Source organism: Rhinatrema bivittatum, chromosome 4 (assembly GCF_901001135.1).
Source record: "Rhinatrema bivittatum chromosome 4, aRhiBiv1.1, whole genome shotgun sequence".
Classification (NCBI taxonomy): Eukaryota; Metazoa; Chordata; class Amphibia; order Gymnophiona; family Rhinatrematidae; genus Rhinatrema; species Rhinatrema bivittatum.
The window spans coordinates 361,589,298-361,614,939 of NC_042618.1; the positions used below are offsets into that span (position 1 = coordinate 361,589,298).

Sequence of the window (25,642 nt, forward strand, 5' to 3'; positions counted from 1 at the left end):
CGCAAAACCGGCACATTAAAACCCCCTAAAACCCACCCCCGACCCTTTAAATTAAATCCCCCACCCTCCCGAACCCCCCCAAATGAGTTAAATAACCTGCGAGTCCAGCGGCGGTCCGGAACGGCAGCGGTCCGGAACGGGCTCCTGCTCCTGAATCTTGTTGTCTTCAGCCGGCGCCATTTTCCAAAATGGCGCCGAAAAATGGCGGCGGCCATAGACGAACACGATTGGACGGCAGGAGGTCCTTCCGGACCCCCGCTAGACTTTTGGCAAGTCTCGTGGGGGTCAGGAGGCCCCCCACAAGCTGGCCAAAAGTTCCTGGAGGTCCAGCGGGGGTCAGGGAGCGATTTCCCGCCGCGAATCGTTTTCGTACGGAAAATGGCGCCGGCAGGAGATCGACTGCAGGAGGTCGTTCAGCGAGGCGCCGGAACCCTCGCTGAACGACCTCCTGCAGTCGATCTCCTGCCGGCGCCATTTTCCGTACGAAAATGATTCGCGGCGGGAAATCGCTCCCTGACCCCCGCTGGACCTCCAGGAACTTTTGGCCAGCTTGTGGGGGGCCTCCTGACCCCCACGAGACTTGCCAAAAGTCCAGCGGGGGTCCGGAAGGTCCTCCTGCCGTCCAATCTTTTTCGTCTATGGCCGCCGCCATTTTTCGGCGCCATTTTGGAAAATGGCGCCGGCTGAAGACGACAAGATTCAGGAGCAGGAGCCCGTTCCGGACCGCTGCCGTTCCGGACCGCCGCTGGACCCGCAGGTTATTTAAGTTATTGGGGGGGGGGTTCGGGAGGGTGGGGGATTTAATTTAAAGGGTCGGGGGTGGGTTTTAGGGGGTTTTAGTGTGCCGGCTCACGATTCTAACGATTTATAATGATAAATCGTTAGAATCTGTATTGTATTGTGTTCCATAACGGTTTTAAGACGATATTAAAATTATCGGACGATAATTTTAATCGTCCTAAAACGATTCACATCCCTACTAGATAGCCTTCCCTGGGTTCCTCTTTTTGAATTCCTTTGTACTTTTAAATGCTGACCTTTTTTACTTTATTTTTTTAACCATCTTGATTTATTTTTATTTTTCCTTTTATTTCTTTTTCTTACATTAAGATTTGTTGCTGTTATTATAGATACTTTCAATTTGATCTACTTTTGTCCCATTTCACTCATCTCCTCCCAGCATTCTAGCTCCTTTTGAAGATGCATTACTATTTTATCAAAGTCCATATTTTCGAAATCCAAGACTTTGATCCTTGTATTACTTCTCGCTGTCTTGGCCATTATATTAAACCATGCCATCAATTGATGTTATGGGCCCTGGAGTCTGGGAAACCCACCTGGGGTGTGGCACAGGACTGCAAGGCATGGCGTAGTCTTCTGCCTAGCTAGCCCTCTCCCCTGAAGGTTGAGTCTTTGGGTTCTGGGGGCCAGTAGGTCTCTGTGGTGGCAGTACCTTAGAGCAGTGTGTCCATACAGGCAAGGCTTGAACAAGGCAAGCTGGAGACAGGGCTCAGACAAGGCAGGCTGGAGAAGGCAGGCAAGGCTGGGCAGGCTTGGCAGGCTGGACAAGGCAGATAAAGCTTTGGCAGGCAGGCTTGGCTGGTAGGATAAGGCAAGGCTGGATATTAAGCAGAACCTGGAACTAGACAAGACAAGGGTGAGTCAAGGCAATGATAGGACTCTGGCACAGGCAGGACTGGAGACTGAAACAGATCAGACAAGGCAAACATGGCAGACTAGTGCAGGATGTAGACAAGGCAGACAAGGGAAACACCGAGCAAAGAACACAGAAGCCCAAAGGCAGCAAAACTTGGAACAGACAGAATAGGCCCAAAAGCCTAAAAGGCAGGATACAAAGTCCTTAAGGTATGGAACAAGGCAAGGTAGGCCCATGGGCCTCAAGGCTAGACAAGAGACTAGAAGGCCTGAAGACCACAAGGCAAGGCAAGACAGAAGGGACCTAGACCACAAAGGCAAGACAAGTATAAGGGTCAGGTCACGGAGAAGATAAAGAGCTTCTAGCAAGGCAGGGTTTACATAGGGCTGGGTCTTGGGTGTAGCAAGGGCAGTGAGGAGGAACCGGACAAGACTAGAGGTGAGGCTTACTGAAGGCCTCTGCTGGTGAGGAGGCATCATTGAAGGAGACAAGACAGTAGGATAAGGCTTCATAGCAGGCAAAATCATAACAGTACCACCCCCTCCTCCTGTGTCCCAATTTTCATGGAGGCTATGGTCAGATAAACAAGGCATCGCTCAGTTGGAGTGACAAGTCAAAGCTTGGCTGGAAGGCTGGATATCCAAACTGACATCAGGAAATTCACCCCCTTCTGGGCTGGCAGGCTATGGAAGAGCACCCCCTTCTGAGCAGAAAGGCTGTGGATAACACATCCTTCTGGGTGGTCAGGCTGTGAAAGAGCACCCTCTGCTAGGTAGGCAGGCTGTGAAAGAGCCCTCTCTGCTGGGCAGTCCAGGTGCTTGAGTAGGAGCATTGCTGCCTCGGAGTGTCCAAAAAGCATAACATTTGGCACAGGGTGAATGTAATGTAAGACAACTGGCTCAGGATCATTGGAAAACTGGATCACCAGCACAGGATGAGTGGAGAGTAGGACCACTAGCATGGAGTGCATGGAGCATGAGACCTCTGGTTCAGGATCCACTGACAGTAGCATCAGCACAGGGTGAGTGGAAAATTGAACCCCTGGCATGGTAGACTGGGGATCCTCCTGGAGTGGCATGGCCAGACTGAACATCCTATGGAGTGGTACGGCTGGACTGGAGCCCCTCAAGGTTGGCTGAGGGGTAGACCAGGCAGGTTCCCACTGGGACAAGGCTATGGCTGCAGGTTCTTCCTGAACTGGATCCTCTTGAGTCTTTCAGAGGCTGAAGTAGGACCATGACTACTGGATCAAGCCTCTCTTGAAGCAGAGGTTTTAACAGAATTTTCACTTCACTTACTGGCTACAAAAAGTGCTGAAGATACCTGGAGCCAGAACAGCAGACTGGCATGGACTCTGTGGAACAGGAAAAGATTTAGTCTCTAAATTGGATTATGAAATGGCAAGCAAAAGAAACATGCAAGCTAGTTTTTTGGTTGTCAGCAATTGTCTCATTAGTAAGCTTCTTCAAGCAGATGTGATTTTTTTTATCTTGAGAAACAGAATTAATTAGCTTGGCTTGACTCAGAGTTTCTTCTGACAGGGACTGAACTGGGTTAAGCAGTGCTTTCACTTGCCCCAAGAGTGTTAAGCTGAAATCACAAGATTTTACTTTTCTAGGTAGGGATTTTAATAGGGATGTGAATCGTTTTTCAATGATTAAAATTATCGTCCGATAATTTTAAAATCGTCTTAAATCGTTAAAGAACACGATACAATAGGAATTCTAACGATTTATCATTAAAAAATCGTTAATCGGGTTAGTGCGCACTAACAGAAAATGATACAAATTGACACTTTTCAGGTCCGTTAGGAATGAATATGTATTCCTATTGGCTGGCTGCCCTCTTATTTATTGATGTTACCAAGGTTTAGAGGTGTGCATCCGTTTTCCACGTATTTGTAATCCGCAACTTATTTTTTGCTATCTGTTAAATACGTGGGGAGGCGAAACGCATCGCGACTCCCCACGTATTAAACAGATTTCTGTTGTATTCAGCCTAAATAAAAATTTAAACCCCCCACCCTCCTGACCCCCCCAAGACTTACCAAAACTCCCTTTTGGTCCAGCGGTGGGGTCCGGGAACTCACTCACACCCTCCTCGGTGCTAGTTTCATCATGGCGCCGATAGCCTTTGTCACAGGGGCTACCGGTGCCATTGGTCAGCCCCTGTCACATGGCCATCGGCGCCATCATGTGCTCCAATTAAACAATAACATCATATATTTGGAAACCAAATTTAGATTGTTGTTGTGAACTGGAATCTCATAAATTGCTCACTCGTAGCATCAATAGCTTAATTCAAGCTTTCATCAGTCTTACTCTTTTAGACTGTGAATATATAAATTTTCAATCATTGATTCCAGTTCCTCAAAGGCGCCGATCGCCTTTGCCCTCACTATGACGGCGATTGGCGCCATTTTGAGACTCAAAATCGCCGTCCGATGCCAATACTCAAAATGGTGCCGATCACCGTCATAGTGAGGGCAAAGGCGATCGGTGCCATTTTGAGTATTGGTATCGGCCGGCCGGTGTGAAAGGAGGTCGCTCCTGGACCCCCGCTGGACTTTTGGCAAGTCTTGTGGGGGTCAGGAGGCCCCCCCAAGCTGGCCAAAAGTCCCTGTGGGTCCAACGGGGGTCCCGGAGTGACCTGCCGTCCGACGCCAGGACTCAAAATGGCGCCGAAAGCCTTTGCCCATACTATGTCACAGGGGCTACCGGTGCCATTGGTCAGCCCCTGTCACATGGTAGGAGCACAAGATGGCGCCGATGACCATGTGACAGGGGCTGACCAATGGCACCGGTAGCCCCTGTGACAAAGGCTATCGGCGCCATGATGAAACTAGCACCGAGGAGGGTGTGAGTGAGTTCCCGGACCCCACCGCTGGACCACCAGGGAGTTTTGGTAAGTCTTGGGGGGGTCAGGAGGATGGGGGTTGTAGTTAATTTAGTAGTAACGTATTTACAGATCGACAACTTATTGAATTCTCCATACTTCTGCATGAAACGGAATTGACCCCCCACGAATACGTATCACGTACGCAACAAAAACTTTTTGCCTGCACATCCCTACCAAGGTTCCCACTGAGGTGATGGTTGGGGGGATGGGAAATGGAAACGGTTGGTAGCTTGACAAAAAAAGTAATGTGATCAGTCAATGTGACTGCCTATCCCTGATACCGGGAATGTTGTGATCTTCCTGCACACAGTTCCCTAACCCTGATACCGGGAGTGTTGTGATCTTCCTGCATGCAGTGCCCTAACCCTGATACCAGGGGTGTTGTGATCTTCCTGCATGCAGTGCCCTAACCCTGATACCAGGGGTGTTGTGATCTTCCTGCATGCAGTGCCCTAACCCTGATACCAGGGGTGTTGTGATCTTCCTGCATGCAGTGCCCTAACCCTGATACCAGGGGTGTTGTGATCTTCCTGCACGCAGTGCCCTAACCCTGATACCGGGAGTGTTGTGATCTTCCTGCATGCAGTGCCCTATCCCTGATACCGGGGGTGTTGTGATCTTCCTGCACTGAGCAGGGATACGGCACTACATGCAGGAAGATCACAACACTCCTGGTATCAGGGTTAGGGCACTAGTGTGTGCAGGAAGATCACAACACTCCCAGTATCAGGGATATGGCACTGAGTGCAGGAAGATCACAACACCCCTGGTGATGCAGGACCAGACCATCACGACTGCGGGAACATGTTATGCAATACCATTAAATCTTTCTGCATTTTTTGGGTGAGAGCGACGCTTTTGGTACGGGGCATATCATTACTGCCGAGATGTATGACGACTGCCGAAGGAGTGTCAGGGTTGCGATTGCGTAGCTCCAACACAGTCGGTAATAACTGGTCCCACAACATCCCTGGGATCCCTTTCCAAATCAAAAACAGTCGCTGAGGTGCCATCCCTAGGTGCTCCCCTGTCGGGCATTGCAGGGCCCTCCTATGTGCCCACCGCACATAAGAGTGCCCAATCATCCTCGCAAATGACATCTTCCACCCACGATCTGCGCAAATTAAAGCAAGAGAAAAGAAACACATGAAGCGGGGAGGGTCGATAATCCCGGCTACCCACTACCTGTAAAATACCCCGGCGGCCTCACATCTCCTGAACCTTCCAGAGCGCCAACTGCCAATTGCCATGACCTCGCCAAACTAGCTGCTGCTGCCCCTATGCGGAAGGAGTGCGAAGAATAGCCCTCTGTGCCCAGACGCAAGGATTTTAAAGCCATTGCAATCCCGACAAAACTGGTATCTCGTTAAATGTACCCCAGACGCATGTACCAACAGAGGACCTCCGTATGTTGTACACCATATCTCCCAATATGCTATCGAGCAACGAACTGGGCAAGTGGGCTTGCATTACCATTCACGGAGGGTGATATTCGCTCCTGCTCTCAATTGATCTGTTTTGGACCTGTGAATGCAAGGAGTCAGTTTTCCCTCTTCAAGCCTTGTATCTAGCATCTCCCAAAGCGCTAGGAGGTAGCTCTTCCGCGTGTTCACTGACAAGGACCCCAAAATCATGCTCCAAAGTTCGGAGGGCCAAGTAGCCACACCACCTCAGGTGTGGGGGTCGGGTAACGGTCTGCCATTGGTGCTAGGCTGTGAAATGTTGTGAACTGCAAGCGGGAGAGAGAGTCAGCAATGTTATTGAGTCTACCTGGGACATGGGCCGCTCTAAAGGTGATATTGAAGCGCAAGCACGTGAGCATCAAATGCCGGATGAGAGCATTCGATTCAAAAGTGCGTGCAGACAGTGCATTAATCACTTCACCGCAGCCATGTTGTCGGATCTGAACACAATGTGAGACTCCACAAATGACTCTCTCCAGATCGAGGAATGTTAAGTCCTTGGTGACTTTGTCCCGGCACCAAGAATGTGGCTACCACTCAGCGCACCAAGTTACCTGGAAATAAATCCCGAATCCAACGCCTCCTGCCGCAACTGTGAATAACTCCAGCTCACTGTTCTGCCTAGTGGTCCTGCCACAATGCAACGCCATTGAAGTCCTTTACAAAGGTCTCCCACACAACCAGGTCACTCTTAATTGCACTGGAAACCCTTAGATGGTGGTGTTTTTTCACACACCCCAGCCGTAGCAAGTGATAACCTGCGTAAAAAGGGCCCTGCCCATAGGAATCACCCTTGAAGCAAAGGTGAGTAACCCGATCAAGGACTGGAACTGCCTCAAGGTGGCCTTCTTAAGGCAGCGCATTCCAGAGATTGCCTCCCTAAGCTTAAACACTTTATCCTCAGGCAACCTGGACCGCTGGGCCACCACATCCAGCTCAATCCCGAGGGAGGTAATTGTGGTAGCTGGTCCCTCCGTTTTCTCTTCAGCTAATGGGACACCGAAGTGTCTAGCTACCTCTTTTGCGATGACCAGTAGGTTAAAGCAGTCAGCGCCATTCCTCCCCACCAACAGGAAATCGAGGTAGTGCACTATCTGCTTCTATCCGCATGTTGTTCGATTACCCAATGCAAAATGAACTGAATAATTCAAACAATGCGCCAGAGATTGAACAGCCCATCGGTATGCAGCGGTCAAAATAAAACTGCCCCTTGAAATGAAAACCCAGCAACTGGGAGGAGTCCGGGTGCACCGGCAGAAGACGAAATGCAGACTATGTCTACCTTAGCCATGTGCACGCCGGATCCTGCCTCCTTGATCATCTGAATTGCCGCGTCAGATGAGGAGTACAACACCGCACATAATGAGGGTCAATTTGGTCTATGACCGAATTACCAGGCGGGAAGACAGGTTATGTATCAGCCGGAAGCGTCCCGGCTCTTTTTAGGGAACCATACCCAGGGGGATAATACCAAATTTGGCAAAGGCGGATAAGGGAAGGGGCCCGCTATCCTGCCTAAAGCTAATTCAGCTTGCACTTTTTTCCTTGCCTGCTCCTCATGCATCGCTATTGAACGTGCATTGCTTGGAGGGGGTTCCAGCGTAATAGGGGCTATAATTTGACTAGGGATCCATGAAGCCGTGCATGAAGCCAGTATAAATCCGCTCAGCCTCATCCTGGTAAGGATAGCGATCAAGCCATGGGCCATTGCCTCAACGCTAACCGGGGTTGGGGTCCGTGAACTCAGCCGGGCGTCCCCCCTGCTGCTGCTGAAAATTGTCTGTGATCTCTGGAGGTGCGAAACTGAATAGCTGGGTGTGCACTGAAACCACAGGTGGAGCAATGTGTCTGAACTTGCAGTTTTCCATGTGCAGTGACCAGCGTTGAACTGTTTGCATGTGTCTCGCCTCCCCGCACCCTGAAATGAACCACTCTCTCTCATGTATGAGCCCCTATCTCTCGAATAACTGTATGATGGAACTGCTCTATCCACCCATGAGGACTTTTGTAAAGTCATCTCATCCAACTACAGGTTAATCAATCTGTGCTGCCAAGAGAAGGCGGGGTTTTGGGCCATGTTTTTCCGAAAACAAATGTCGTAGTTCAGCCAAGGCCAACCTCCCCGCCTCTGCGCTGTCATGATGGTGTCCATGTATCTTATGAGGAAAGGGGAATATTCAGGCTCACGTTCCACAATCCCGGTCATGAAAATGTAGAAAGCCCTGATCTAATTCTCAATGTTCTTGGCCACTTTGGGTCTCTTTTCTTTCACCTCACTTGATCCCCCTTTCTCTGGCTCAACTTCCATATCAGTAATAAGGAGCGAAAAATATATCAAAATAATCCCGCTTCCATATTTTTTCTTTAATTGATGCTGGCACACTGTGGGCTAAGGGTGTGACCCCACATAAAACATCGCTCGCTACTTGTGGTGCTGGATTTTGATAAGCCAAACTGGCGGGGGATAAGGGAAGGATTGACGTCTAGTGTGAACTAAGGCTGGCAAACTGTTAACTGTTGATTGCAGCACCGGAGTCGAGGGTGGGACTGACAGGCAAGGGGTAGCCTGAGTAGAAGGGATCCTTTCTGCCTCAGTAACCGCTTACCCACTACTCTCATGCTCATTCACAGGAGGGGAACCACAGACTACCGCTGCTGAACCTCTTTGCCTCGCATTCTTCCCTCTTATGAGGAACAGAACAAAAGCAAAGCGACTCGGCTAACACCCTTTCGGTATCACTGCACTCAGACGACTATAAAGTATCACAATTCGAAGGTTTACCTCGTCCCCTGTCATATGAAGTAGCCTCTGTGCTAGGAGCTGTGGAAGCTGTAGCCAATGGATCGGAGGCAGGCGAAGCTTCCCCGCAACCTAAGACTGTCATGGAAGCCCCAGTGATGCATCAGGGCCAATTAATAGCTTTTCTGGGGCCCACAGGACGCCTTCCCTTGTCCGCTAATGCCCCTAGCTGCTGTGATTTGGCGCTCCTCTTGCGTAACGCTGACCACCGACCCTGCGGAACTGAGGAGAGCGCTGTTATATCCTGCACTAGTTCGTCTCCTGGTGAGCACTCTGGCTCTCCTGACAAAGCACCTTTGCCCCGTCCGTGAGACGATGAAGGGGGAGACCCCACCATGAGCTGCCTTACCCACTCCATTCCGTGCGCAGCTGCATGCTCTTTAATTTCTAACAGCCACTGATCCGTGTCACTTACAGCTGGTGCTGCAGTATTGGATGCCCCCTGCTTTTTGCGCCTGCACTGCCCTGCGGTCTGCTTGCTCACTTTTGGCTTGATGATCCTGTTCTTAACCTCGATCTTTCTCACCGCCGAACCTTTTGAGCCTGCTACCCCGAGGAGGGCCTGTTGATGTACCGAGGACCCTTCTGCCGCTGCTGACTGCTGACTTGTAGACACCATCCCCGACTGACAATTACTGCATTGCAAAGTTACAATTAATTGATAAACTTTTTTTTTTTTTAAACCTCTGCTGTTTGTATCCTCAATGGCAGCCGTCAAACCCTGCTCCCCAACCTGGCTGCCGCCCTGTGTTCCAGGTGATCACCGGCATAATGGCTGCTGCCATGTGCTGCCCCCCCAAAAAAAATGGCTGCTGCCATGTGCTGCCACCCCAGGATACAAAGACATGCACTACAAACAGGCCACTGGCCCTTTAAACACATAATGTGCACTGCACCGCTGTGGCCTTTGTCCTTTGCTGCTCCCCAAAATGGCTGCTGCCAAGTACTGCCACCCCAACATACAAAGACATGCACTGAAAACAGGCCGCTGGCCCTTTAAACACATAATGTGCACTGCACCGCTGTGGCCTTTGTTCTTTTAGGACCCTAGTAATTATAATGTAAATGATACCTCATACAACGTGGGGGGGGGGGGGGGGGGGGGGATCGGTATATGTTATATATGCGATATGAGATGGCTATTTAATAATACCAGATGGCTATTTAATAATACCTTTAAACATATATACCTATGTATTGCTAATCCTTGAAATTCCAAACCCATATCTAAGTATGCAAATACCCATTACACCAGGGCCCTTGGCCTTAAAAGAATAAACAGGCCACTAGCCTTTTTAGCCGCACTAAATACTAATTAGTAATGTAACAGGGGACATTACCATGGGGCCGCTGGCCCTATAACAAAACACTTCTAGCTGAAATAAATTTAAGTACATATGGCCCTTTGCAAGGGGCAACACCAATTTAAAATTACCTGGATTTAACATAACCTGGCTGAATGGTAGACATATATATTGCCACTAGTCTTTAATTACCCGATTCTATATATATAAATATATATTTATATCTTCTAGATGCAATAAATTAATTAGAACTGTAGTGAATTTAACATTACACCAGGGCCTCTGGCCCTATAGTATGGCAGGCTGCCAGCCTTTTAGATGCCATAAATAGTAATAAATAAGCGGAAAAGACAATTTCCATGGGGCCGCTGGCCCTATAAACAAATACTTTAGATGCAATAAAAGTTAAACACATAGATTTGAGGGCCGCTGGCCTAACCACAATCCCTAACCACAATCTTCAAAAATATCCATGGACTAGCTCCACTCCATCTACAAATAGCACTTAAAAAACACTCCTCCAACAGACCCACTAGAGAAGTGTACAGAGAACTTCTACAGGTACCACACGCCAATACCACCCAACACATAACCCTGAGAGACAGGGCCTTCTCTACAGCAGGCCCCCCACTATGGAACTCAATCCCCTTAGAATTACGACAGGAACCATGTCTTCCAACCTTCAGAAAGAGACTTAAGACATGGCTGTTCAAGAAAGCCTTTCCGGACTCTGACTGATGATCTCACCAAATACAGAAAGACGGTCTATCTCCCACTAAACTGATAAGGACATACCAAACACTACACGTTCTTATTCTTGTTAAATTTCTATCGTCTTATTCTTCTTCTTTTCCCAGTTAGAACCATCCTTGTTTTATTGTAACTGATTTTTTCTGCGCACTGTTATAATTTGTTATAATTTGTAAATATATAAAATGTATACTCATGTTATATTTATACACGTTTATAATGTATTGATCACCCCTGTTTTATGTAAACCGACATGATACGATTCTCCGTGAATGCCGGTATAGAAAAACTCAAATAAATAAATAAATAAATAAATAAATATAAGCAATAATAGTACAATTAAACATATAATAATAAATACAGGACCGCTGGCCCTTTAAGGATATAGAGTTAACTACCTTTGCTTAACTGTTCAGCTCGGTTCACCAGCAAGCTGCAGGCTCCAGCTAAAGCAAGGAGGAAAGAACAGCTACCTGGCTACCTGATTTCAAAAGTGAAACTAAAGGGAAAAATTCTGCCAGCTGTGCTAGTGGACTGGCTGCACCCCATGCTGTGCCTAGCAGAAAGAAAGGGGAGTGCCCTGTTTTTCCAGGGCTGATTCAGGAAAGAATAAGCCCTAACACAAAAGGAAAAAGCTGAAATGCTGTACGGGTTGCTCCCAGCCCTGCGGCGTGCCCAGCTGTAGGTGCCAGCGCCAGGGAGTTTACACCGGAAATTTAATTCCTGGGTCTGAGGTGGAGTAAATTCACATTTCTGGTGGCCAGTGTTGATCCGTTGCTGTGCCCAGTGTAGGAGAATCAGCTAGACACTTCCACATGGGTACATCAATAGAACAACATGGAGACCAGAGACGTGTATTAACTTTCACTCCAGTTAGACCCAGCAGTAACATTTCTAGCCATAAGAAAATGTACCTTGAGCTGTGTCCCCTTTACAGGACTTCCCTGCATTGCTGGAGAATAAACCATATCTTCATTAACATGGGATTTGCATGTACCAGCACTAATTTTAGCGCTGACCTTTTTCTCCTGTTTTAGCGCACATTATATTCAGTTTTGTTTTGTTTTTTTAAATCGTGTTAAAATACCCGGGTTAATTTATCGCTAGGAAAATGCTTGCAAAAACAAGAGTAAAATCTAGTGCTAAGGTTAGCATGCCTTATATTACATGGTGGGCCTCATAAAGAGGAGGCGGGAGGAAATGTCAGGGTACCGAAGTGGGCTGTAGGCCATTCCAGATTGTGCGTATGTCAGGCAGGAGAAGGAGCCGAGTCCAGCCAGCCGGTGGGCGTGGCCTCCCTGCCTTCTTCCCCTCCCGGGAGGCGGTGATCTGCCGCACAGGTCCACCCCAGCCTGGCTGTCTGCAGTCTCTGCCGATCGACTGGAGGCGTGACGCCGGCGACAGGACCCGCCTCTTCCCCCCGGCTCTCCAGTGTCCCTCTGTCGCTTTCAGCCCAACACTGGGCGGCTCCAGACCCAGGCTCCGCTCCCCCGGCTGGAGCAGAGCGAGGGGGGAGGGCCTGGAGAGTGCAGGACTAGGATCGTACGGCAAAGCAGCCCCGGCAGCTGGCAGCCCAGCTTTAAATGAACAGTAACGTTCTGCCTGGAAAAAAAACAATCTCCGTGCGGAGGAGCCCTGACTGCACCCAGACCCCCCAAATTACAAATAGTGCAGGTAGGTGCTGAACCCGGCCACTGTTAAAACTGTGCCCTGCGTACGGACATGACGGCATAGAGATGGCACAGATTGTCTGTTGTCTCGATAATGTTTCTGAAGCCGAGCGTGAATGTGGGATTACGTTTTGTTCGGATTAAACTCGATTGCTGTAATTTAGTGCTTTCTGTGCGTTGTGAGGTTTAAAGGTGCACTTCTACAACACACTGCATTAAGCATTATTGCCGTATGCATCCCAATCCATGTAAGAGAGTTTACACGTAGTAGTTACTTGCATATGATTTCACCTTCTCCTTGAAAGTAGATTCTGGCATTTGTACGTATAAAGTAGGATGCAGTATTTTCAGCCTAATAGTGTTTTACTGATTAAATTGCTTTACTGTTGCGCCAAATTTGTAGTCTGAACACAGTCTGGCAAGGTAGTCAGTATCTTGCACTTGGATGAGAGGAAATGCAGAGAGAAGCAACATTAAGGTTAGGCGGGAGATCGAGGTTTTGAAGAGTGATGCTGTTTGCTATGAAAGCTTGCGTTGGTATAGAAGGTTTGGCTTTTGATAAAACAGGAATTAAATCCGTGTAGTCAAAATCTGATAGGGCCAAGCCTCTATTTTAAGATTTGAGATGAAGTAATGTTATTACAGGCTCCAGTACCAGAGAGTAGAGACTAAATCTTTCGAGGGAGATTGAACATTTTCAGCAATAAGTTTGTACTCGGCACTGCACTGGGGGAAAAAGGATGATCAGCAGGCACTGTTGGGAGTGTGTAGAGTACAATATCAGTATTCAAATCACAAATTATTGTATAGTGTTTTTTTTCCCCCCAGCCTTCTGCCTTTACAGGATCCCTCTCTGGTAAGAAACACTGCTTACAATGGTCTGCACCTCATTGTGGCAAGAATCCTCTTCTTGGGGACTGTGGCAGGGTGCTCCTGGTTCCTTCTTGCAGCAAACCATTTATGTAAGTTAGCTGGGGTAGGCAAGCCTGTCCTACAGCCACCTGTGCAGAGCTCATAATCTACTCCATCACCCTCATTCCCATTCCTCCTGTTGCGCTCTCTCCTCTCTTCCTCCTGCCTCCTAATTCTGCCCTCTTCCCTCCCTCTGTTTTCACTCTTAACCGCCTGCCTTTTCCCTCTCAATGCCAGTGTTACTGCTTGCTCGCAACCCCTCTCCCTGCCACTGTTGCTGCCAGTCTCTTACCCTTTGCCTCACATCCCCAGTACTGGCACTGCTCTTTCTGTTTCCCTTTCCCCCAGGGCTACAGCTCTGTTATTCCCCCACATCTTTCTCCACCATTACAGCTGTTTCTTATCCCCTCTTTCCTCTGCCCATTGTGACTGCTACTGCTCTCTTTCCTCCCTCCCCTCTGTTCTAGATGATGACAACATTTGTTCTTACTCCATGCTCACTCCCACCCACTGCTGCCGCCACTCTTTTACCCTTTTCCCTTCCCCTTGGTACTGCCAATGATGTCACTCCTTCCTTTGTACTCCCCTGGTGCTCCTACTGCCTTGCAGGGAGCAGCTCCGCCGAATACACGGGAGCTGTGTGATTCTGCTAGTCTTGCCCCATTCTGCTTGATGGTGCTTTGAGAAGACAGCTAACATCACAAGAACAAAGCAGACCGATGTCTCCGTGGGCTTCAGCTGTACTCAGCTGAGCTGCGCAGCACTGGAGGAAGTATGGGGGGGACGGGGGGATGGAGGGAAGCAACATGAAAAAGGGGAGGGGGCATAGCATAGAAAGGAGATGGAAGGAAAGAAGAGAGAGGGACAGGAAGCAAGGAAAGGAAAAGAGAAGATGAAACAAAGAAGATTAAAGACAGAAAGGAAAGAAGCAGGCCACAGGAGGATGGAAGGAAGGAAGCAGGACTTGAGGGTAGGGGGTTTGTGAGGTAGGAGGTAGAGAGGATAGACCAGTCAATCTGTGGAACGGGAGACAGACAGAGAAAAGGGTCATAACATGAAGAAGGGTAGAGTCCAGCTGAAAAAGAGGAGAGAGACTGACTGAGGAGGAGGAGAGAGAGAGGAAAGAAGGCTAGATACTACTTAAGAAAGGGGAGGAGGGCTGGGGAGGAGGAAGAGGAAAAAAGACAAGGCTGGAAGGAGGGGTTGGAATAAAGGTGGAGGGACAGAGTGGGCAAGGGAGAGTGTCAAGAGAAAGTTGGAGAGACAAACTGGAAGTGGAAGAAGAGGCACAATGGACTGGAACGAGGGGACAGATGTAGAGAGAAAGGCACAGATTGAGAGGCGCACAGAAGGACATGGAAGAGAAATTGAAGACATGAGGAAAATAATATGAAAAGTCTGAAAAGGCAGGAAGGAAAAAAGAGGAGGCAGAATAGAAATGGAGGAGCTTGAAAAAAGAAGGCACAAACAGACATAATGGATTGGATACACCAAACTGAAGGCAAAGAAATGCTGGGAAATGGAGCAGGACGCCTGCAGCGGTCCTTTCCCGTGAGAGAGGAGAAAGAAAGAGAGGAGAAAACAGAGTGAAGGGGGAGGGGGAGCCCTAGAGAGAGAGAAAACAGAAGGATGGCAGAGGGAGACGGTGGGTTGGGATGCACAGTTTTGACACTTCCCATCTCTTTCTTTTCCCTTTAGCTCCCTGAGATCCTTAGTAGAGACATGGGTTAGCTAGGATAGTAGAGAGAGAGTGGTTGTGAGAAGGACTCCATTTGATTTTGGGGTCAGAGACAGGATGTGCAGGTCCCTCCAATGTAGAGGCTACCAGGCTGGAAAAGATGTGGGTGATGGGTAATCTAAGACCATACATTACTGTCCACGATTAGTTTCCTTGGGCAAAGGTAATCTAGAATACTTTTGGCTTTTCACTTAATTTCTAAGGGGCATGTGATGGCTGTGCTCCCTGACAAAAAACATAATTTGCCTGCCCTTTTTAAATAATTCACCATCCACCATTGAGGAAAAAAAAATATTTGCTGAAAATGTAAGTAGAAATAATTCCTAAAATGGGAGAGGTCATCATAGAATGGTAGAAGATGTCAGTGGAAAAGGTCTATATGGTTCACCCAGTTTGCATGTTTGTACCAAGTCCTACTTGATCTTTGGTCTTCTCCCTCCAGTTATCTAAAGGAAAGTTAAAAATGTTCTCCTCTTTAATAGATGTCACCTTACAAGACACTAGGTGAGCTTGATGATGCTAGTCTTCGAAGCAGAGACATGTTGGCTTATGACCTTGAGTCAGAACATTGTCCTTGCCTATCCATGTTTTCTGCTTTCACCGCCCCCTACCCCCATACGCCGCACAACTCTTTGTACAGAATGTTCAATCTTCCTTAAAGTGAAAAGCTTTTGCAACAAATGTACCTACATTTGATTGAGCTCATTGTAAAGTAACAGCTACAATAATCCCAGATTTGTTTTCCTTTAGTCTACAGGCGGCTATCCAACCTAATATAGGGATGGCGGAAACAAAAGTATTTGGCTTGGGGTGCAGTACTCATTACTTGATCTTTAGCCCCATTTAGTCAGAAATATAAGCATACTTTTTCTCTTAATAATTTCACCAAGCTAAATTCATTAGTTTATATTTAAAATGGAAGCAGTTACAGATATTGTCAGAAGAATGCTGCTGATTTAAGTCGACGTACAAGGGTATCATGTAATTGCTAGTGCTGGAAATTGTCTTTGATTTGCTGCTGAGGTTTTGCTTTCCACTTTGGCATTCTCTATTTTGGTTCAGCTAAACCTGTTGCCTTTTTTTTTTTAGTGATGTAAGAAGTCTCTAAATGTTAAGAATCATCTAAAAAAGGCAACAGATATCGGTGTTGTTAAGGCAGAACAACAATGCACGACACGTTTTACCTGAACTACTGAAATCTGGCATGCTGTGAAAAGTATACTGTTGAAACGCAGTCAGATTAAAAAAAAAATGAAGACAAAAACTGGAGGTTTTCAGTCACTTATGTAGACAAATCACCTAGTTGTCTAACCAGTGTTTGAACTAATTTGCAGAATTTGGTTGCACATGATTATGTGCTATAGATGAAAGTGATTTTGTGCTCATAGTTAGAATATATATTATGCTGTTACTGGTAAGCATTTCTTTTGTAAACTGAGGGTTCAAATTATGTTGTGAGAGGAAAAATATACATATTTTAAGATGATTTTTATTTTATTTTTTTAATTTTGGGAAGAAAATCCCTAGATTGAATGTTACAGTTTTGATACATTTGTAAATTCCCCTATTGAGATAGTGAAGAAGCTAAAGTTAGACACAAATGTGGAAAAAAAATCTGTTGGATACTCGCTTGTCATTTGCTTTTGGAAAAACCTGCCACTGCAAAACTTAGTCTCCTTTACATAAGCTTTTTGAAATAAAAAAACCAAAAATGAAATCTTGATGAACTCCTGTTTTGGCACTACATGAAACTAAGAACAGCAGCAGCGCTGATGCACAAACATAAAGTAGCAGTGAGCTTTTGCATTTCAGACTGTCAATGACATTTCAAGAATTCCTTTTGCAGTTTGCTTATCTTGGTTTGCTCATAAACGTCTGAATTTATTTAAAGCTCCGATTAAAACAGAATGATGAGCTGAACATTAATGCACTTCAGGTGAAGCATAGACTCAGGGCATCCAGCCAATCTGGATGCCCAGAAAGAGGTGCCAGATATTGCATTAGAAATTTCTTTTTCATGTGTATGAGCCTAGAAAAGGTCATTTCTCATGCAGCCCGTTCCATGGATATAAAAATTCAGTCAGGGGAATTTTTGTCTCAAGCAGACACGTTATCCAGATACAGGTAAGTCTGGTTCATTTGAATAACTTCATATGTGTGTCAAAAGCTTCAATGAATTTGCCTTTTAAAGTAGGAATTCCAGTCTTAAACATAGCATGAAAGCTTGTAGCATATACATTCTCCCATGACTGGAAGAGATACTGTGTCAGTAATATGACAGTCTTCAAATTGTGTGTTGATTTTAAAAGCAACCATAAAATAGAGGACAATTTTGCACATTTACTACTTGCTTTGTAACAGCTGAATTCAAATGGAACAATAAATTGATTTCAATGTGGGCTTCTGGACAGCTTCATTATATGACCCAGCTGATTTATCTCCCTAAATTAAATCACAGCCTACTACTCAATACTTTTACCTGAGTCTTATAATAATAATAATAATAATAATAATAATAAATATGTTTATGCTATAAAGAACATAGTAAGAAAAATCCAAATAGGAAAGAATAATGATTTTGAAGTATCTAGATACTCACCTAAGTTACTAGTACTCACTGTAAACTCTGACAATGTAGACATTTTGATTCTTTGGACTTCAATATGCCAACAAAATCATGGCATCAGTTAAGTAGCTGTAAATACAGAAACTCCAGAAATTGTCATGTTAATTTTTTGTTCTCAGATCTAAACCACAACCAGTGATATCCATTTAACAATTTTTGTGTGACTTGACATATATTGTAGATAAGTATTTCTACATAACAGATGATTTAAACCATCATTTTAGAAATCTGTGCTAGTCAATGGATGATCAGCCAGCCTTGGAGCAATTGGTCTGAAAGTAATAGCTAAATAAACAGTTGTAGTTCAAAATAATAATAAAATCCTGCAGCATCACCGCCAGCAAAATATGCATTTTTCTTTTCCTATGCATCTTAGAATAAAAAGCTTAATATTTACTGTTTCTTAATAGTGCATGTTCTAAGGTGCAAATATTGACCTTCATTTTCAGTTTTTATTTTATTTTGCCTGGGAATTTCAATGTTACAACAAAAAAGAAATAAAAAAATGACTTTAATATAACATACAGGAAAAAAATCAGTGGAAAAGTCATTTTTCCACTGATTTCTTTTTTTGTTCTAACTTTGACATTCCGAGACAAAATAAAATAATAAATGAAAACAAAGGTCCCTAAGTGTAAATTATGTTAAGCTATGGAAAATTATAATTTCTATATTAGCTTTTCATGCAAATGTTTAATGAAATACTTCCTTTTATAGTGTTAATAATTTATTTATACAGTTTAAAGTTTGTTTTGCAAAAAACGTACTCAGTTGATTCCTCTCTGGATCACCTCTGGAATCTGATTAAAATGTTTCATGAATTGAATTTTCTTTTGAAAATAATTTACTTCAGGAGAAAAAGACATGTGTGGATTTTACAAAAATGTTTTTATAACAGCACATGCTGTAATCTAAACGGGCACTATAATACCATATTTTAAAAGAAAGTTCCCCTTTCTTTCATGGAGACTTAGCAGAAATAACAGAGCTCATATCTGGATGCGGGTTGCAAGCGGAGTTATTTCATTGATATTATAAGACTGCAATCATTTTAATCCTGAATTTGGTGAACATCATGACATGTGGCAATGTTTGCTCAACAGATAAAAATAATTTGAAAGCACAGATGTCATCAACTCAACAGTGGAACTGCTAGCAAGCTGCATTAGAATGGTCTTTAAACATGTCCAACTAATCGGAAGTACAGAGAAAAATTGCAGTCCATCAGCTTCTGTCACGTCTGCAGTTTTGCATTGCATTGCTCAGACTGTTTTATGGACCAGTGCACAATAAGCCAACAGCTTCTATTTGAGACACAGATTTTCTTGTAAACACAGCCTTCAGTTGACAGATCTGGACCAGCTCTAGCACTTCATTGGCAGACAGGATCATCATTTGTTTGTATTCCAAAAGGGCTTTCTTTTGTCTTTCACCTAAGAATTCTTATTTGCTGTGTGGTTCTTTCAGCTTGCCTGACATTTTTAGGAATCATTCTAAAGCTAGATGAATACTTGGCGAAATAACCATGTACTTTGCTTGAATCTTATACTATGATAGCCTTGACTCTACCTTATAGCATGACTCATAACACAGTTTCAGCTATGGTGCAGTCTAATGATGGATCTTAGTGATGAATCCATTAGATATTGACATACACATGATCATAAATTAGTTGAGTGGATAGGCAGACTAGAAAGGCCATATGGTCTTTTTCTGCCATCACTATGATCATGATGTTCTTCAGTAATATGGTTCAATTTCTTGATCTCCCAAGTACCATGTTATAATGAATGAAGGATATGATGCATTGATTTACTGACCAGGTGAAACATAAAGCACACAGGATTTCTAAATGTTCTCTGGAATCAAAGCACATGATGACCAGTGCAATAATACAACCTTTTCACAGTAGAAACGTGCAGACTCAGCTCATGGAGCACAGCATTGTTATCCACAAATTGTATTAGCTTTGACTGAACTGAGCCTAGGAGGACAGCTCAATTGTATATTCTGTGGCAGCTAGGGACACACACAATAATACATTGACAGAGTATGTTGGTGATACATTGTAATAATATTATAACATACCATGGGATATTCAATCAATCAAAAAGCTTAACAGATGGCATGCCTACTGATGTTAGACAATTGCACCAAGGCCAATGTAATAAGGTGCGCTAGGCTAAGTGCACACTTTTACTCACATTTGCGTGTCTGTACATTTTTCTGTGTGCAACTTTACATATGATTTAATAGCGCTCAAAATATGTGCACACATATGTGAGAAAAAATATGCACACAAGTTAGCATGACTCCATGCAAATCCCATGTTAATGAAGGCATTAGCTCTTACTATCCAATGTAGGGAAGTATGTTAAAGCTCTGAAGGTTTAACAGTAGAAATTTAACTTATGGATCAGAGACGGAACACAAATTAACTCACATTTCTAGGATTAGGTGTTAGTCTATGGTGCTGTGCTAGCATGATCCCAGACCTGGAGTTCCTTGGTATGGGGGTTCTGGACATAGGTCTCCCAGGTCAAGAATGGATCATCACATCTAGGAACCTTAGGTTTGCGGCAATACTGGCACAGCACTATAGACTAACACTAGTGTTAGAAATGAAAGTGAATTTCTATTCCATTTCTGACCTAGGAGTTAAATTTCCAAACTTAATAAAACAGGCTAAGTATTGGGTTATCCAAGACTAGGACCCCACCAAATCCGAGACCCTCTGCCAAGAAAGCCTTGGGAACTCTGAGCCAAAGGGACTCTGTTCCAGGAATCCTGAGTTAGAGATGCAGAATTCCTGTGTGTAGCTATCATTACGTATGCTCTTTGGAGAAGGCATTTATAGTAGCACAATTGTCACTTGGTGATTCTCAATGTATGTACAACTGTCTATAGCTGTCGGCTCATGCTTCTCTGGATTTGTTAGATTTCTTGGTGCATAAAACCTGGGAGAAAAGCTAGTAGCAGAACTGTTGGCCAGGTAGGAGCTACATGACAGCAGTATGATGGAGAGATGGCAGAGAAGCATGAGGTGACAGTGATATACAGTGAATGTTGCACAATAGTGACAGTTGTACTAATATAAGTACCTGTACCAAAAAGATGCACTCTTTTCATTTTACACCTCCCTAGCATGCCTTTTCAGACTTATGTACTCATTGCACAGCTCATGTTTCTATATATAAAAGTCCTCTATTTTTGTTAGTACACTTCTTTAAGAGTATAGTAATTTGCATGCCATTAGCTTACTGCATCAGGAGTTGTTTTTCAGCACATGACTAAAGAAAATGTCTGCTAAAATTTAGTGCACGTTTTATGCTCCTGTTTTATTACATCAGCCGCACTGTGAGCTACAGGAAAACATTTTCCCCCATTTTATTTTTACAAAACTAGGGAAGGCAATTTAAAAAAGCTGTGTGATCTGGTAAATGGCATGTACTGTGCCTGTGGAAATGGGGGGTCTTTGAAAATCACCCACCCTATCTGCACATGAAAATATAGATGTAGTGGCACTATGCACATAGTTATACCTGCAATAAGGAGAGGCACTTCTGGGGGCAGGGTTGTGAGTGCGTGCATACTTTTGAATTTGTATCCCCAACAACTATCAGCAGACAGGCAGGTGCATGTACTTTTGCATAAGCAATTTTCAACAGAAAGTGTTCCTTTTGAAAACTGGTACAAAGTTCTTGGGTAAAACATACCAATGATCTTTGTGCTTAGGCACCCAATCTGAGACATGCCCTCTAATTCATTATACTGTGTCCTAGTACATTTCATATAGGCGCCTTATAATAAGCTAAGATATAAAATAAGCTCGTGTATCATTATCTGATTGCCTTAGGTGACCCTTTGAGATAATAAAGGACACTATTACGCATGATCTACGGAAAATGAGATGCATCATTTAGGGGATAGTTTTGTAATTCTTGCATAGATTTAAAGTTCATTATCCACCAGGTTCAAAGGGAAAACTATGCATGTACTTGGAAATTTACCTCACCAAAGTTACCCACACCCATTTACATCTGCTAGTGTGTGAGAATAGTTTTTATGGGCAAAATGTGTGTACTTTTTGAAAAAGCATTAGTCTGCACATAAATACAAATTCCTCCCCAACCCCACCTCCAGGAGATGCCCCTGTTCACTGAAGGCAAAATACAGGAATGCAGGCCCACCGTGAATGCTTTTACCTTCAATTTTGTAAAAGCCCATTTCTGAGGTTTTACTCTCGGAAATGGCTTTGAAAATGACCCTCTCACTGCACTCGTGCAGAGTTACAGAAGGAAACAAAATGGAAATTAGTTTTTAGGTTTGTGGTTCTCAAGTTACAAAAAAAATAAAGAAAATCAGCTTTCAGAAAATGAAATTTAATGCTGCAATACATATCCTGTCCTCCAAAAATTGCAATTAATTAATACAATCCTTTAGTAGAAAACAGCTGGGAATAAACAGGGGAATTCAAAAGGGATTCTTTGCAAGTAAACAGGTGTTTGCCCATGGAGAAAGGTCTTTAAAAATGTCCGTTCCCCCCCCCCCCCTTGCCATGCAAAAATAAGTATATGTTCTGTCAACAGCGTGCATACATTTCCCCAGGGAGAAAAGGAACAGTAGTGAAGCTGGGCTTCCAAAGGCACACATGGGGATTTCATTTTGAAATCCTTGTGTGTTCTTCACCCTTCTTTACCCCACATACTTTGCACCAGCAAAGAGGCTGAACACTTACCTCTTATTTCTGTGTGTGTTTGTCTCTATGTAGGTCTTTTTTTTTTTAAAACTAAATGCTTCTGCAATAGGGGTAGTTTACTTTCTAAAGGAAGAGAACGCTTATAAGATTGCACATGCACTTACTTGTGTGTGTGTGTGTGTGTGTTTTGTGTTTGGTGTCCTATCCACATTATATTTTTCAGGTCATGGGGGGGGGGGGGGGGGGGAAGCATAAGTATTCTGATAGGGGTGTGGATTTTGGATCCATGCATATGCATTAACTATGAATACACACTCCTGTATACATCCTAGAAAGTGTGCTTCATTAGTTCTGGGTGGAATCTCTTGTATTTATTCTTCTCCTTCCAGGGATTTCATAGCTTGCTTTGTTTTCTGTTAAAGCAGTGCTCTTTACTGGTGGTATAGAATCTTCAGCCCACTCTGATGGGTTCTGTGGAGGACAAAGATTTTGAAGAGCTATGCTTGGATGACCTTCTAATTGTAAGCATGACTATAAGCTCATTGTGGATCTCTAAAAATACTACAGGAGTAGGAAGCAAAAATATCAATCAGTATAATTATAGAATCTGATTAGATGTTGAAACATTTTTTGGCTTTTCTAAGCAGCTCAGTTAGATTTTTAAATTACAGTAATTGACTTACAAAAAAACGTGTTTATTTCATTATCAGTTTCATGTACCCAACATGAAACCATTTTATTATCCCATGTTACAACTGAAACTAGCACATAAGAACATAAGAAATGCCATATTGAGTTAGAGCAAAGGTCCATGAAGCCCAACATCCCCTTTCTCACAGTGGCCAATTTCACAAGTACCTGGCAGATCTCAAAAAATAGATCCATTCCTTGTTCCTCCCAGAATAGGCGGTGGCTTTCCCATGTCTATCTAGCTAATAATGGTTTATGAACTTTTCCTCCAGGAACTTGTCCAAACCCCCTTTTTAACCCAGCTATGTTAAATGCTTTGATCACATCCTCCAGCAACAAATTTCACAGCTTGATTGTGCAGGAGGGGATATAGAGCTGAGCACTTGTGTGGATGGGCAAATTAGGTGGGCCATATGAACTTTTGTTTTGCAGTCATGTTTCTATATTTCTGTGACTGAGTTATGTGATTGCCAAGTAGCTCCTTCACCATTACCCCTTGCACCAGGTCCTGCAGTCCACTGTGAACTGCAGTAAAGTAGTCGCATCTCTCATTAATTCTAGGATCAATTACTTCATGAAGCAGCCATGTGGGCCAAACTGCATTTACAAAGGACAAAAACTGGACTGGTCCTGTGGCTTTATGCTGCAGCACAGGGAATTTTATTCAGATCCACGCTCATCTGGAGTGGTTGGTTCTGGGTGCACTGTGGAGTTTGTGCATTCAGGCTCAGAGATGAAGACAGGGCCGGTGCTAGGTTTTTTCCTGCCATGTGTGAACAATTACTGTGATTCCCCCCTCCCCATTCATCCATTCTCTGTCCCAGGCCCACCAAAAAAAGCCCAGCTCCCTTCAGTGATACAAACTTTAAAAACTGACCCCCACCCCCAAATCCATGGCTGTTACAACGTGCCCTTCCCCCCCCCCCCGCACCATTTCCACACACTATTAAGAGTTATGCATTTATATTTTACATGAAAAATATCAAAGTACAGTATTCTGAGATAAAAATATCACTTACATTAAATTGACATGCACTGCTGTGATGCCAACCAGAAATCCCTACAAAAAAGACATTTGGAACCCATATGATATTAGGTCTATTGTAATTTGTGTTGGGTGTGGTCTTGACCCTTTGAAAGCTCGAATACACTAATACACTTCTTATTAGGAAAATGCCTTACCTATGTCATACATGCAGAACATAAACAGACCCTCACCAAATACAGAATAGAGCAACTATAAAGTAGAAATACAAACACGCAGACAAAAACTAAACTGGAAACCTCAAGAATCCAGATGCTCTATGCAGTAGGGATGTGCATTCGTTTGTGAGGAAATAGAGATGATATTTCCTATTTCATTGCATTTCGGGGGGGGCGACGAAATGATAAGAAAACCCACAAAATTTTGTGTGGTTTTCTTATCGTTTTTGGGGGAGGGAGAAAGGGCACATAAAAAAAAAAAAAAAAACCCCAAACCCACCCCAACCCTTCAAATTTAATTAATTGCAAACCCCCACCCTCCTGACCCCCCAAGACTTACAGAAAGTCCCTGGTGGTCCAGCGGGGTCCTGGGAGCGATCTCCCCTTCTCGGGCCGTCGGCTGACACTAATCAAAATGGCGCCGATGGCCTTTGCCCTTACCATGTGACAGGGGCTATCGATGCCATTAGTCGGCCCCTGTCACATGGTAGAAGCAATGGATGGCCCACGTCATTTTTTAAGATGGCGCCGGCTGTCCATTGCTCCTACCATGTGACAGAGGCTGGCCAATGGCACCAATAGCCCCTGTCACACGGTAAGGGCAAAGGGCCTTTGGTGCCATTTTGATTACTGGCAACCAACGGCCCGAGAGTGCAAGATCGCTCCCGGGACCCCCACTGGACCACCAGGGAATTTCGGCAAGTTTTGGGGGGGGTCAATAGGGTAGGGGTTGCAATTAATTCAATTTGTAGGGTTGGGGTGGGTTTCAGGTATCGTTTCGGGGGGTAGCCGAAATAAAATCGGCCCAAACTGCGGGAAAACTAAATTTCCCGCATGGGCCAATAACGAAGACCAAACCGGAAGGTTCGGCCGAATCACATCTCTAATATGTAGTGCTATAATGAAAAAACAGAACCATTCCTCAAACATCAAACAATAAAATCAAGAAATAAAATAAATGGATAATCATAACACTAAAATCATACTAATAATATTATTTTTAAAAAGCTGATGAATAAAAGATCAAATAATTAAAAACTCATGAACAAGTTTTTTTCAATCTCCCAACCACCAGTAAAATATTTCAAAATAGCAGACATAGCAAATAACACCAGGAAAATAAAACTGAAAAGAATTTAAAAAATCCATGCTCTCCATACCTGGGAATTTTTTATTTCCAGTTACCCATGGATTGTTGTGGAGTAGTGGAAGTGGGATGCACAAACTTTCTC

At 44.4% G+C, this 25,642-nt stretch overlaps 1 protein-coding gene across 1 annotated transcript in view; it reads left to right on the forward strand.

The window, feature by feature from the left end:
- Positions 1–12,340: 12,340 nt before the first annotated feature.
- The window catches only part of SLC6A1 (solute carrier family 6 member 1), a 219,190-nt gene continuing 205,888 nt past the window's right edge, over positions 12,341–25,642 (forward strand). The window contains exon 1 of the mRNA XM_029600770.1: positions 12,341–12,546. The gene's annotated coding sequence lies outside the window, so the exon portion shown is untranslated. The remainder of the gene's footprint in view (positions 12,547–25,642) is intronic.